Source organism: Rutidosis leptorrhynchoides, chromosome 7 (genome assembly GCF_046630445.1).
Source record: "Rutidosis leptorrhynchoides isolate AG116_Rl617_1_P2 chromosome 7, CSIRO_AGI_Rlap_v1, whole genome shotgun sequence".
Lineage (NCBI taxonomy): Eukaryota > Viridiplantae > Streptophyta > Magnoliopsida > Asterales > Asteraceae > Rutidosis > Rutidosis leptorrhynchoides.
The window spans coordinates 91366838-91383773 of record NC_092339.1 but is presented as its reverse complement, the minus strand read 5'-3'; positions in this window follow the sequence as shown (position 1 = coordinate 91383773).

Below are 16936 nucleotides of genomic sequence, written 5' to 3'. Positions count from 1 at the left end.
TTTTTGGAAAGTTTCCAAATTTAGAAAGTTGCTATTTTTGGAAAGTTTATAAGTTAGGAAAGTTTCCTTAATTAGAAAGTCAACTGAAAGTCAAAGTCAACCAAAAGTCAACTTAAAAGTCAACCTTGGTCAAACATAGTAAAGGTTAATTTTAAAAGTGTAAGTTATAATAACAATGTAAGTTATAATGTTATTTAAAGTTAAATATGTCTAATTATGTCATAACATAAGTTTAATTAAATTAAAGTGAATTATTAAAGTTAATATAAGTTTAAATGATATAATTAATATAACATAAGTATTTAATTAATTAATTAAATATTAATCATAATATAAGTATTATTAATTAATAATAAATTTTAAATCATCTCATAAGTATTATTAATTAATAATGAATTATTAATCATATCATAAGTTTTTAATTATAATCATTAAATCATAAGTATTTAATAATTAAATTATAATTAAATAATAACTAAGCCTTATAATAATTAAATAATTATTTAATCCTTATTATAAGTCTTATTATAATAATTTCATCATAATAGTTTAATACTTATCATAAGTATTTTCCATTAATAATAAGAGTATTATTAATCATAAGTTTAATTAAAAGGTTACTTAAATCATAAGTAATAATTAAATGATATAATAAATATATATCATAAGTCTTAAATAATAATAATTACTTTTTATATCATAAGTAATTAAATGATAATGAAATTCATTATTTATATCATAAGTTTATTAATTAAACATAAGTTTTAAATCAAAAGTTCATCGGGTCGTATATTGAGCCCCGGGTGTCGGTTTTCGGCGTGCCTTATATATATCTCCTGTGATGACCCAGAAATTTCCGATCAAATTTAAACTTTAATCTTTATATGTTTTCGACACGATAAGCGAAAATCTGTAATGTTGAGTCTCGAAAATTTTGAAACTATATTCATGTAATCAATTACCTTTGACCATGCTCAACGATTTACGAACATTTATGTGTATATCGGTATGTATATATAATATATAAATATTCAAACATGTTATAATATAAAATAAGTAATACATAGTTAATGAAATGTATGGTTAACATATTATTGAGATTACAAGTTAAAATAAATGTTATATTAATGTTATGATTACTACATTCATTATTGTCATTAATATTGTCATTAAAGTAAATATTTGTATTATCAATATTATTAAAAATTATAAATCATTATTATTATCATTATTATAGTTATTATAAAATAACACAATTTAATTATTATTATCAATAAAATTAATATTACTATAACTAATAATATCATTAGTACCATAAGTAATATTAATATTTTTATTATCCTTATTAAAAATCAGTGTTAGATATATTAATATTATCAATAGATAATATATAGATATGAAAGTGGGTATAAATAAATTGATATATTATTATTGTTATTAGTATTATTGTTATTATGATAATGATTATAATTAGTATTATTATAATTCGTATTATTATTGATAATATTAATGCTATACATTTTATAGTAAAAATCATCACTATCATTAGTAATAATATTATTATTGTTACCATTATATTTTTATTACGATTAATTAAAATATTAAGAGTATTATTATCATAATTAATAAGATTAATTTATAATCTATAAAAAATAAATATACAGATATAATAGATAAAACTTCAGATATAAACATAGATATGTAAAAATCGATATGCAGAATTTATGTAAATACATACAATGCAGATATATATATATATATAACTATAAATAAATAAAAATGAGGTAGAGTCCAAAATCTGTTGAGTGTCTCAATCCCAGCCTTCTTTTCTCCCGATTCTGATTCTATATGTCGACATGTAATCCACAGAAACAACCAAGAAATCAGTTCAGGGTCATTGTCTTCATGTTTATTTATTATTTTTTTTTTTTGTTTATCCTTGTTTAAATCCCTGTCATCTCCTTTTATTTATAAAACACGCAATCAATATGTAATCAGGACAAACTCGGTCGACTTCACACCCTACATATCAATTACAATTATCCACAACCGCAAGTGGTAATCAAAAACAGGTTCTTTTAAAAACTGCAGTCGACATACCCAGTTCTTGAGTCCAAAATTCCAAAACCTCGAATTCGAAACTAATGTCAAAAAGTAAAAATGCGGTTTTGTTAGGATTCATCAATGTAAACTATCTACAAAGTTTCAAGTATTAATTTTCAGAATCAAGGATTAATTTTGGAGTCAAAGTTTTTGGATTTAAAAGTCAAACTGGTGTTCATGAACGAATTCGGAATTTCTTCTGTGAGTTAAGTTAAATTGATAATTTTTATAGCTTCTAAGGATGATTTGAAACACGTTTTGTCTTATAACCTTTGCCTATAACAACCTAAATAGCAAAATCAATTTTTTCTTCTCCTTTAAACAAGCGACGAGCAGTAGCAGCAACTCCTTACTGTTTTTTATTTTTTATTTTTTTCAAATCAATTAATCACATACAAGTATTTCTGTTTAGTTGAGAGTTCTAGAATCAAAAGGATTAATTGTTGTTAAATGGTTATGTTCCTGAGTTGAGTTATGCTTGATGATGAAGAAGGAGAATATAACAGAAATATAATCGGTTTATAAGAAAAGATCTTGGGTTTAATTCAGAAAGACTTACATAGCCGAATGGTTAAGGGAGGTGACGGGGTTACGAGAGGTCACGAGTTCGAGGCTGACTGGTGCCATTTTATTTTTAAAACCCATTTCTATGGAGGTAGTTACCTTATCTTTATTATTATCATTTCCTTATTATTATTATTATATTTAATGCTATTGCTATTATTACTTATAATTGTTATTACTACTAATATTATTATCACTACTTAGTATTGTTGTTATTATTATTAACTAATATTAATATGTGTAATATTATTATTATTTTGATTATTATTATTATTATTATCACTATTATGAACATAATACAATTTATTATTACAAATATTATTATTAGTATCATTTTTATAATTATTAGTATTGTTATTATTAAACTTATTATCATCATTAGTAGTAAAAGTGTTATTTGTATAGTTAGTATTATCAGTATTAAAAGTATCAATATATTAAATCTGTCATTTTTACTAAAATTAGTATTATCATTATTACTACTAATATTACAAAGTATCATTATTAGATTCATCATTTAAACATTAAAATAGGTATTATTATGATTACTAAAATTACTATTAAAATTATTATTATTAAAATTACCGTTATTATCAAAATAGTATTTCAATAAAAACTATCATTTTTTTTCTTATCATTATTATCATTTTTATTAAAGATATTATTATTACTATCATCATTAATATTAGTATTATAATTATTATTATTATTCTTATTCTAGAAACTATTAAATTGCAAACAAAAGAAATTTGTATAAAAACATATTTATTACATAAGTATACTAATATTACTTAATAATGTGTTTAACTAAAATAATATCATCTATATTGATATAACGTTAATTAATTTATATATCAAATAAATAATGTAATATATTATAAGTATTAATGAAATTTTATATAAATATTAATCTAAATATATAACAAAATAAATATAAACTTGTTCGATTACGATTATATATTTTAATATATATGCAAATGATATAGGTTCGTGAATCCGAGGCCAACCCTACATTGTTCAATATAGTCATATGTATTTTTACTACAAAATACATTAGGTGAGTTTCATATGATCCCTTTTACTCTTTACATTTTTGGGCTGAGAATACATGCAAATGCTTTATTAACTGTTTTACAATATTTATATGCGTGAGTTTCATTATTCCCTTTTTAAATACTTTTGCAATATATATTTTTGGGACTGTGAATACATGCGCTGCTTTTATAAATGCTTTACGAAATAGACAAAAGTGATCGAAACTACATTCTATGGTTGGATTATCAAATCGAATATCACCTTATATAGTCTGGTAATCTAAGAATTAGGGAACAGAAACCCTAATTGACGCGAACTCTAAAGATAGATCTATCGGGCCCAACAAGCCCCATCCAAAGTACCGGATGCTTTAGTACTTCGAAATTTATATCATGTTCGAAGTAGGATCCCGGAATGATGGGGATATTCTTATATACATATTGTGAATGTCGATTACCAGGTGTTCAATCCATATGAATGATATTTTTGTCTCTATGCATGGGACGTATGTTTATGAGAAATGGAAATATGAAATCTTGTGGTCTATTAAAATTATGAAATGATTATTTATGATAAACCAATGAACTCACCAACCTTTTGGTTGACACTAGAAAGCATGTTTATTCTCAGGTACGAAAGAAATCTTCCGCTATGCATTTGCTCATTTTATAGATATTACTTGGAGTCATTCATGGCATATTTCGAAAGACGTTGCATTCGAGTTGTTGAGTTCATCAAGATTATTATTAAGTCAATTATAGTTAGATATATTATGAAATGGTATGCATGCCGTCAACTTTCGATGTAATGAAAGTATGTCTTTTAAAAACGAATGCAATGTTTGTAAAATATATCATATAGAGGTCAAATACCTCGCGATGTAATCAACTATTGTGAATCGTTTATAATCGATGTGGACTTTGTCCGGATGGATTAGGATGGGTCCTTTCAGTTGGTATCAGAGCGGTGGTCTTAGCGAACTAGGTCTTGCATTAGTGAGTCTAACTGATAGTCGATAGGATACATTAGTGAGTCTGGACTTCGACCGTGTCTGCATGTCAAAATTTTTGCTTATCATCTTTGTCGGAAATCATCAGTTTATCATCTTTAGGAAATTACCTGCTTATCATTCTTAGTCTAGATACGTTTAACTGCATTGACTGCATGAATAGTGTATAGACAAAAATTCATATCTTAGCGTATTTGTTATTGTTATCTTTGTCTGATAGCTTCTGTAGATTCTTCCGTAACTTATGAGATTTTAGTATTATATATACATGTAACGACCCGCACTTTTTCGATCATACTATACTTATAAGATTAATATTTACATAAATTAAACCTTGCCAACATGATAAGCAATCCAAATTGTCGAGACTTATATTTTCGAAAAGAGTTTTACACAACGTTTGACCGTCTAGTTTGACCGATGATATCACGAACTATACAATATATGATAATTATACGTTTGTGTATATAAATGTATATATACATATTTAACATGATTAATAAATGTTTTAATATCTCATTTTGTATTAATAACAACAAGTTATATGTGTATTTTGAAACTACTAACTTAAGTTTTCAAAACGATAACTATACGTACCGTTATTTGACTTAAATACTTATGACCTATAATGTTTATACATATATTGTATATGTAATGTATTTAATCACTTTTAAAGACTTAAATACATAAAACCATGTAAGTGTATTCACAAAAGATAGCTATATTTGAATCCTCTTTCCATTTTTCACAAAATTTCCATACGTATACCTAGAGTATTTGTACTCGTATCATACCAAGCTTCTATACGTATTTACTAATAGTAAATACACATCAAATCACACCTAATCAGCTGCTATTGTTGCCCTCATCAAGAGGGAATTCCTTTTTGACATTTACCATCAATAATTACACAAGATTACAAGTAAGAATTTTGTTTTTGTCCATCCTTGGCCACGTTTTTAAGGAGGGATATGGATCCTCACTTTCATTCATTTTAACTTCAAATTTCCTAAGATAAACACACTCTCTCTTTACTCTTAAACTCCATAAACATTCAGCAACTTACCTTGAAGATCTAGCTTCAAAAACCATACTAAAACACCATAAGAAAACCATACAAAAACACTTCAAGAAAACCCTCCAAGAACACCAACTTACTTCCAATCTTTCATCCACTTCTATCACCCTTTTGATTCTAGCTTCTTACTCCTCTTTTACAGCAAACTTATCCAAGGAACTTGAGGTAGAATCTATGTTCATAACCTTATTCGATTCATATATATATAGCTATCTTATTTTGTGGTACAAAAGTTTAACAACAAGAATATAGTTTGAATGTTTTCAAACTTGTTTGCAAACTAAATAGATCCTTCTAACTTAACTTTTAAAATACTTCAAGACATGTAACATAACTTATTTATATGTTAATTTAACAAGGTAAAACTTGGTTTTTCAAAGTATGAGTATTTTTGGAAAAATGGTCATTAAATGATTTTGTTGTAACAAAAATGTTTAACTTCATATGTTTCACTAAACTTTCACCTATGCCGTATGATTTTGAATACAAACCAAGGTATTTACAGTTCATAGTCTTAAAGAAGAACTCGATCCAAGAAGATGGCAATTTGAATCAACGAAAACGGACTTGTAACGAAGAAACTATGACCGAAACAAAATTGGTTATCCAAGACTTAATTGACTTCGGGATTCATTGGAAAAATTTACATAAAATCACATCTTTTTAAGTTAACATGATATTTTATATATATGTACTTATAATTCAATTTTATATGGTTCAGGATCACCCGTAAATAACACGAGAAGATTAATCATAAGATCCCATGATTGTACGCAACACGTCATTTGACAACACCGGTACTTTATGTACGCAACACGTCATTTGACAACACCGGTACCATGGGTCAAGATTAATCTCGACCAATACATATACGACGGGGTTTTATTTATTTCGTTGGGGGTTTTATTTATTTCATTGCGGGTATATTAAACATCTAAAAATAAACCATTAAAATTGAATTACTAACAACGAACTGCTAACTACGGACTAAGGAATTATTCAAAGTATTAAAAGTATAACAAGTATATATATGTGACGTTTGTTTAAAAAGAAAAGGTATTGATATATTATATATGGATAGGTTCGTGATATCAACCGGAAGACCGAGTCAAATTATATATATCATCAAGACAAGAGTGAGTATATAGTCCCACTTTTAAACTCTAAATATTTCGGGATGAGAATACATGTATTTTATGTTTTACGATATGGACACAAGTAACTGAAAAATATGTTCTACGTTGAGTTGTACCACTGGCATACTTCCCTGTAGCTTGGTAACTAATATTTACAGCGGTATTGTAAACGCGAATCCTGTTGATAGATCTATCGGGCCTGACAACCCCAACCGGACTGGACGACCAGTATTCAACGGTTGCACAGTACTTCGTTTTGTGACTACACTTGGTACGGTGTAGTAAGATTTCATATTAAAGGGAATATGCGACGTGAAAATGTTAAGTATGGTTACCAAGTGCTCAACCACTTAGAATACTTTTATTAAACTGTTTATATACGAAATCTTGTGGTCTATATATATATTGCTGCCGGCATTAAACCTATATCTCACCAACTTTATGTTGACCTTTTAAAACATGTCTATTCTCAGGTGATTTCTAAAGCTTCCGCTGCATCATGTTGGATCTAACCAGGATCTTGCGTACGCATGTTTGTGTCAAAAATAAAACTGCATATCCGAGATGTTGTATTGTAAAATATGCTAGAAACCGTGTTGTTGTCATCATTTGTAAAGTTTGTAAGTCGAAGATTATCGCTAAACGTTAATCTTCTTTTTATTGTCTTAAGCTTGTAACAAAAATAATGGTTGTGGTTTGTAATGTATAATATATGCAGTTTTTCTTTTAAAAATGTCTCATATAGAGGTCAATACCTCGCAATGAAATCATACGTTATCTAACGCGTTCTTATGGTTAAGGACGGGTTATGACATGTGGTATCAGAGCGTTGGTCTTAGTGAACCAGGTTTGCATTAGTGTGTCTAACCAAGAAGTCGTTAGGATACATTAGTAAAGTCTGGACTTTGACCGGGTCTGATTTTAAAAACCATTGCTTATCACTGTTGGTTAAAAATTTATATGTAAATATTATGTAAGTACTAATGGGTTAGTTGTTATGTGATAGATGTCGGGCTCGAAACTTATTATCACATTCAGCGACTCCGAATCAGAACCTTCAGATTGTGTTTCAGTCATTAACATATCCGATGACGAAAGTGGTATTTTTGGGGAAGACTCACAATTTCCGGATGAACCAACTATAGAAATATCGGAAAGTGAACCCGAGGAGGAAAGTGAACCCGAAGAGGAAAGTGAACCCGAGGAAGAAATACAGGAAATTACAAAAGACGAGTTCGAACTAGGAAAGAAACGAAAAGCTAGTGAATTAGAAAATCCAAATCCCGAGTTTAATGAGAATGAAGTGGCACCAATTCCACTAAACACTACTACCCCTATCCCCGCTATTCCTATTAGTGCTATCCCGGCGTCTAGTTCTTCGGCTCCTCCGCCAAAACGTAGGGAGACAGCTAGGATTCGCGTTGGGGGATTCCCTGGACATAAATGTTTTGGGAAATAGACCAAATGATGCGCTGCCGTATTAAACCATGGAATCACATAATGTTTTGTATAATATTATTAGTGTGGTTTGTTTAAAGTTTGATGTAAGCATATGTAAAATAGCGAAGTATGAAATGCAATAATTTTCCATGGTTAAGTATTATTTAGATTGTAGTAATTGGTTCTGTACTAAGCTATTAAGTATGAACATTAACGGGTAGGTACTACCCTAGATATAATTATAAAATGCTAATAAGAAGAAAAGGCTTTTATAATAATACCTGGTTCATATTATTAACAAGCTATAAATGTACTATAAATACACACTACATCTATAATATTCCATGTGAATAATTATTTTTTTTTCATTAGGAAATGGCGCGATTGAATCGAATGACGGAACAAGAACTCGAGGAACTCATCAATCAACGAGTGAACGATAGAATGTTATGGGTCGAAGCTGCAAGAGCTGCTGCAGTTAATCCAAATCCTCGTGTAGGATGTACTTACAAGACTTTCCAAGCTTGCAAGCCATCATCATTCAGTGGAACGGAAGGACCGATCGGTTTAACCCGATGGATAGAAAAGATGGAGACGGTGTTCAAAATCAGTGGTTGTGATGAAAAAGACATGATCAAGTATGCATCGTGCACTTTACAAGATAGTGCACTCACATGGTGGAAGAATTATGTGAAGGCGGTAGGAGGAGATGTAGCTTATGATACTCCATGGGAAGAATTCAAAGCAATTATAATCACCGAGTATTGTCCAAGGAATGAGGTTATTAAGTTAGAAGATGAGTTACGAAGTTTGAAGGTGGTTGGTACTGAAATCACCAACTACAATCAGCGATTCATGGAATTGGTTTTACTATGTCCTGAATTGGTTCCAACCGAAGCACGGAAGATTGAAATGTACAAAGGTGGTTTGCCCAGAAAGGTCAAGGCAAACGTTACGGCATCGAAACCTAAGACAATTCATGAAGCTATAACCATGGCGAACGAGTTAATGGATCAAGTCATCTTGGATAAGAAAGCATTCACTACTGATGTGAAGGTATCGAGCAACAAAAGAAAGTGGAACGGAAATTATGATCGAGGTTACCAACACCAATCTTTTAAGAAACCAGAAACCCCGAAAGGTGCGGGTAGTGGTTCGGGCTTTGGTTACAAGGGACAAAGTCCTTTATGCAACCGTTGTCACAAACATCACTTTGGTTACTGTAGTGTGTTGTGCACCAAATGCAATCGACAGGGACATCTTGCTGAAGATTGTAAGGCTCTCGTTACAAATGCAAATGGTAACAAGACTCCTGCCACCAACGCAAATAGAACTGCTTTGGCTAACATTACTTGTTTTGGGTGTGGAAAACAAGGTCATTATAAGAGCCAGTGCCCGAATCAGAATGGCGGACCTGCACGTGGAAGAGCGTTTGTTATTAATGCTAGAGAGGCACGAGAAGACCCGGAGCTTGTTACGGGTACGTTTACCATTAATAACTTATCAGCATCTATTTTATTTGATACTGGCGCCGATAGAAGTTATGTGTGTAGAAATTTTTACACTAAATTGAATTGTTCATCATTACCTCTAGATGCTAAGTACTTGATTGAGTTAGCTAATGGTAAACTAATTAAAGCCGATAAAATTTGTCGTGGTTGTGAAATAAATCTAGCCGGAGAAACGTTTAAAATCGACTTAATACCCGTAGAATTAGGAGGTTTTGATGTAATAGTCGGCATGGACTGGATGTCCAAAATAGGAGCGGAAGTTGTTTGTGCTAAGAAGGCAATTCGTATTCCTGGTAAGGATAAAATACCGGTGATGATTTATGGAGAGAAGGGTAATTCAAAGCTAAAACTCATTAGCTGTTTGAAAGCCAAGAAGTGTTTAGAAAAGGGATGTTACGCTATTTTAGCACATGTTAATAAAGTCGAAAAGAAAGAAAAGTGCATCAACGACGTGCCTGTGGCAAGAGATTTTCCTGAAGTTTTTCCGGAAGAATTGCCGGGATTACCTCCATTTAGATCGGTAGAATTTCAAATAGATTTAGTACCAGGAGCTGCACCAGTGGCTCGTGCTCCATATAGACTTGCACCGTCCGAGTTAAAAGAACTTCAAAGTCAGTTAAAAGAATTACTGGACCGTGGATTCATACGACCGAGTACTTCACCGTGGGGAGCTCCAATTTTGTTTGTTAAGAAGAAAGATGGATCTTTTAGGATGTGTATAGACTATCGTGAATTAAATAAGTTAACTATCAAGAATCGATATCCACTACCGAGAATTGATGACTTATTTGATCAATTGCAAGGATCATGTGTTTATTCGAAAATCGACTTAAGATCGGGCTATCATCAACTACGCGTTAAAGAAGAGGACATTCCGAAAACTGCTTTTCGGACACGTTATGGTCATTATGAATTTTTGGTTATGCCGTTTGGATTGACGAATGCGCCAGCTGTATTCATGGACCTCATGAATCGAGTTTGTAGTCCGTATTTAGATAAGTTTGTTATCGTTTTCATTGATGATATTCTTATCTATTCCAAGAGTGAGCAAGAGCATGAAGAGCATTTAAGGTTGATACTGGAGTTGTTAAGAAAAGAACAACTTTATGCTAAATTTTCTAAGTGTGCTTTCTGGTTGAAAGAAGTGCAATTTCTTGGTCACGTTGTTAATAGCGAAGGAATTCAGGTTGATCCAGCAAAAACTGAAGCTATTGAAAAATGGGAGACTCCTAAGACACCAACGCAGATACGCCAATTTTTGGGTTTAGCCGGTTATTATAGAAGGTTTATTCAAGATTTTTCCCGAATAGCTAAGCCGTTGACAGCGTTAACGCAAAAAGGGAAGAAATATGAATGGACCTCGGAGCAGGAGAACGCATTTCAAATACTGAAGAAGAAGTTAACTACGGTGCCTATTTTATCTTTACCAGAAGGGAACGATGATTTTGAAATATATTGTGACGCTTCGCGACAAGGTTTTGGTTGTGTTCTTATGCAACGGAAGAAAGTTATTGCATTCGCATCCCGACAATTGAAGATTCACGAGCGAAATTATACGACGCATGATCTAGAATTGGGAGCAGTCGTGTTTGCATTGAAGATGTGGAGACACTACTTGTATGGGGTTAAATTCACTGTGTTTACTGATCATAAAAGCCTTCAACATATTTTTGATCAGAAACAATTGAACATGAGGCAACGTAGGTGGGTCGAGTTAATAAACGACTATGATTGTGAAATTCGTTATCATCCCGGGAAGGCAAACGTGGTGGCTGATGCTTTAAGCAGAAAAGAACGAGAACCAATTCGAGTTCGAGCAATGAACATAAAAATTCGTATGAATCTCAACTCACAAATCAAAGAAGTTCAACGAGAAGCACTCAATGAAGAAAACATAAAGAATGAAATAATGAAAAAGTACGAGAAACAACTTGTTGTACGGGAAGATGGAATTCGGTATTTTGCAAATCGTATTTGGGTACCGAAGTTGGGTGGATTAAGGAAGTTGATATTGAACGAGGCACATAAGACAAGATACTCGATACATCCTGGAGTTGGAAAGATGTATCAAGATCTTAAGACACGTTATTGGTGGCCTAATTTAAAGACCGACGTTGCAACATATGTTGGGGAGTGTTTAACTTGTTCCAAGGTTAAAGCAGAACACCAAAAGCCGTCAGGGTTACTTCAACAACCAGAAATCCCAGAATGGAAATGGGATGGTATTACCATGGATTTCATCACGAAGTTACCAAAGACTGCCTGGGGATACGACACCATTTGGGTGATTGTTGATCGTCTCACCAAGTCTGCACATTTCTTTCCTATAAAGGAAACGGATAGAATGGAGAAACTATTACGATTGTATATAAAGGAAGTTGTTTCAAGGCATGGAATACCTATTTCCATTATATTCGATCGTGATAGTAGATTTACCTCAAAGTTTTGGCAATCACTACAGGAGGCACTAGGAACTCGTTTGGATATGAGTACCGCATATCATCCGCAGACCGACGGGCAGAGTGAAAGAACAATTCAGACTCTTGAAGACATGCTCAGGGCATGTGTGATCGATTTTGGAAACGGATGGGATAAATATCTACCGTTAGCAGAATTCTCGTATAATAATAGTTATCATGCGAGCATTGGAGCTGCGCCATTCGAAGCATTGTATGGAAGGAAGTGTAGATCTCCTATCTGTTGGAATGAAGTAGGAGATCGACAATTAACTGGTCCCGAGATCATACACGAAACGACCGAGAAGATAGTACAAATCAAGGAGAGATTGAAAACAGCCCGTAGTCGCCAAAAGAGCTACGCCGATGTCCGAAGGAAACCATTAGAGTTTCAGGTCGGGGACATGGTTATGCTAAAGGTGTCACCTTGGAAAGGTGTGATACGTTTCGGCAAAAGGGGTAAACTAAACCCAAGGTACGTAGGCCCGTTCAAGATCATCGAACGCATTGGACCGGTAGCTTATCGACTCGAGTTACCGCAACAACTCGCCGGAGTACATAATACCTTTCACGTCTCAAACCTTAAGAAGTGTCTTGCAAAGGAAGACCTCACCATTCCTCTTGAAGAAATCCATGTCGACGAGAAACTACAATTCGTCGAAGAACCAATTGAAATCATGGACCGTGAAGTTAAACAGCTCAAACAGAGCAATATACCGATTGTTAAGGTTCGTTGGAATGCTAGAAGAGGTCCCGAGTTTACTTGGGAACGAGAGGATCAGATGAAACGAAAGTATCCGCACTTGTTTCTCGATGACGCAAAATAGGTACAATTTTAAAATTTCAGGACGAAATTTATTTAACGGGGAGGTAATGTAACGACCCGCACTTTTTCGATCATACTATACTTATAAGATTAATATTTACATAAATTAAACCTTGCCAACATGATAAGCAATCCAAATTGTCGAGACTTATATTTTCAAAAAGAGTTTTACACAACGTTTGACCGTCTAGTTTGACCGATGATATCACGAACTATACAATATATGATAATTATACGTTTGTGTATATAAATGTATATATACATATTTAACATGATTAATAAATGTTTTAATATCTCATTTTGTATTAATAACAACAAGTTATATGTGTATTTTGAAACTACTAACTTAAGTTTTCAAAACGATAACTATACGTAACGTTATTTGACTTAAATACTTATGACCTATAATGTTTATACATATATTGTATATGTAATGTATTTAATCACTTTTAAAGACTTAAATACATAAAACCATGTAAGTGTATTCACAAAAGATAGCTATATTTGAATCCTCTTTCCATTTTTCACAAAATTTCCATACGTATACCTAGAGTATTTGTACTCGTATCATACCAAGCTTCTATACGTATTTACTAATAGTAAATACACATCAAATCACACCTAATCAGCTGCTATTGTTGCCCTCATCAAGAGGGAATTCCTTTTTGACATTTACCATCAATAATTACACAAGATTACAAGTAAGAATTTTGTTTTTGTCCATCCTTGGCCACGTTTTTAAGGAGGGATATGGATCCTCACTTTCATTCATTTTAACTTCAAATTTCCTAAGATAAACACACTCTCTCTTTACTCTTAAACTCCATAAACATTCAGCAACTTACCTTGAAGATCTAGCTTCAAAAACCATACTAAAACACCATAAGAAAACCATACAAAAACACTTCAAGAAAACCCTCCAAGAACACCAACTTACTTCCAATCTTTCATCCACTTCTATCACCCTTTTGATTCTAGCTTCTTACTCCTCTTTTACAGCAAACTTATCCAAGGAACTTGAGGTAGAATCTATGTTCATAACCTTATTCGATTCATATATATATAGCTATCTTATTTTGTGGTACAAAAGTTTAACAACAAGAATATAGTTTGAATGTTTTCAAACTTGTTTGCAAACTAAATAGATCCTTCTAACTTAACTTTTAAAATACTTCAAGACATGTAACATAACTTATTTATATGTTAATTTAACAAGGTAAAACTTGGTTTTTCAAAGTATGAGTATTTTTGGAAAAATGGTCATTAAATGATTTTGTTGTAACAAAAATGTTTAACTTCATATGTTTCACTAAACTTTCACCTATGCCGTATGATTTTGAATACAAACCAAGGTATTTACAGTTCATAGTCTTAAAGAAGAACTCGATCCAAGAAGATGGCAATTTGAATCAACGAAAACGGACTTGTAACGAAGAAACTATGACCGAAACAAAATTGGTTATCCAAGACTTAATTGACTTCGGGATTCATTGGAAAAATTTACATAAAATCACATCTTTTTAAGTTAACATGATATTTTATATATATGTACTTATAATTCAATTTTATATGGTTCAGGATCACCCGTAAATAACACGAGAAGATTAATCATAAGATCCCATGATTGTACGCAACACGTCATTTGACAACACCGGTACTTTATGTACGCAACACGTCATTTGACAACACCGGTACCATGGGTCAAGATTAATCTCGACCAATACATATACGACGGGGTTTTATTTATTTCGTTGGGGGTTTTATTTATTTCATTGCGGGTATATTAAACATCTAAAAATGAACCATTAAAATTGAATTACTAACAACGAACTGCTAACTACGGACTAAGGAATTATTCAAAGTATTAAAAGTATAACAAGTATATATATGTGACGTTTGTTTAAAAAGAAAAGGTATTGATATATTATATATGGATAGGTTCGTGATATCAACCGGAAGACCGAGTCAAATTATATATATCATCAAGACAAGAGTGAGTATATAGTCCCACTTTTAAACTCTAAATATTTCGGGATGAGAATACATGTATTTTATGTTTTACGATATGGACACAAGTAACTGAAAAATATGTTCTACGTTGAGTTGTACCACTGGCATACTTCCCTGTAGCTTGGTAACTAATATTTACAGCGGTATTGTAAACGCGAATCCTGTTGATAGATCTATCGGGCCTGACAACCCCAACCGGACTGGACGACCAGTATTCAACGGTTGCACAGTACTTCGTTTTGTGACTACACTTGGTACGGTGTAGTAAGATTTCATATTAAAGGGAATATGCGACGTGAAAATGTTAAGTATGGTTACCAAGTGCTCAACCACTTAGAATACTTTTATTAAACTGTTTATATACGAAATCTTGTGGTCTATATATATATTGCTGCCGGCATTAAACCTATATCTCACCAACTTTATGTTGACCTTTTAAAACATGTCTATTCTCAGGTGATTTCTAAAGCTTCCGCTGCATCATGTTGGATCTAACCAGGATCTTGCGTACGCATGTTTGTGTCAAAAATAAAACTGCATATCCGAGATGTTGTATTGTAAAATATGCTAGAAACCGTGTTGTTGTCATCATTTGTAAAGTTTGTAAGTCGAAGATTATCGCTAAACGTTAATCTTCTTTTTATTGTCTTAAGCTTGTAACAAAAATAATGGTTGTGGTTTGTAATGTATAATATATGCAGTTTTTCTTTTAAAAATGTCTCATATAGAGGTCAATACCTCGCAATAAAATCATACGTTATCTAACGCGTTCTTATGGTTAAGGACGGGTTATGACAATACACATGTAAATTATGTATTGCAGGATACTAATCTACATCCTATAATCTATTTCTTATCGAAAATCCTTCATCTGATCGTACGAGATGAATCCTGCAACCAGTTCAAGTCCCTCAGATTCCGATAGCTATTCCGATAGTTATTCTGATAGCTATTCCGACATAGATGTTCACCTAAGCTCCGAAAACAGCGTCATCGGCATGAATCAACCAATCAGCCATTATCAATTCATCTGATGAGTTCGTAGTCAACTTAATCAATGGAGACGCGAAGAAAGCGATCTTTTCCATCAACCGAATTCACCTCTTGACAATGAACCTGAAGTGTTCACCGGCGAACCTGTTCAAGACACCATTTTCAGTCTCATTTCCAGGGTAACTCGACAAGATTATATTCTATCCACAATTCTGAACCTTATTCCTCCGCTTGTTCCGACCGACAATCATCCTGGAGTAATAAGTCAACGAACTACGCGCTCAAATAATCAATTCAGAGAATATGGTGCAAAATGTACCAGCTTCAGCAACATCACCGGCACTAACAGTACAATCAATAACATCACCAGTACCATCAACAATCCATGCTTCAATATCATCATCTGTATTTTGAGTATGATCTTCGTTCGACATGTCGAATATGTAATCTCTTAAGTTTTAAAGATTATTTATTCTAGTTCCAATCGAAAAGCAAATGAGTTTAATATTATATTAACTCATTAAATCCATGAATACATCTGAAGAAAATATATATGTATATATGTTTTCATAAAGATTGTAATTAAAAATTCTCTTGTACAAACTGTTAATGGTGAAAATATTTTAACGGGTAGGTAATACCCGAGGACTATTTAAATTTCACATTAATAAGTTACATTGTACGTTCTTCGAATCTGTTTCAACAGTCATATACTATCCTACTTACATCCACCGATATACAAATCCGTTCACCACAGAATAACCATACTCATCCA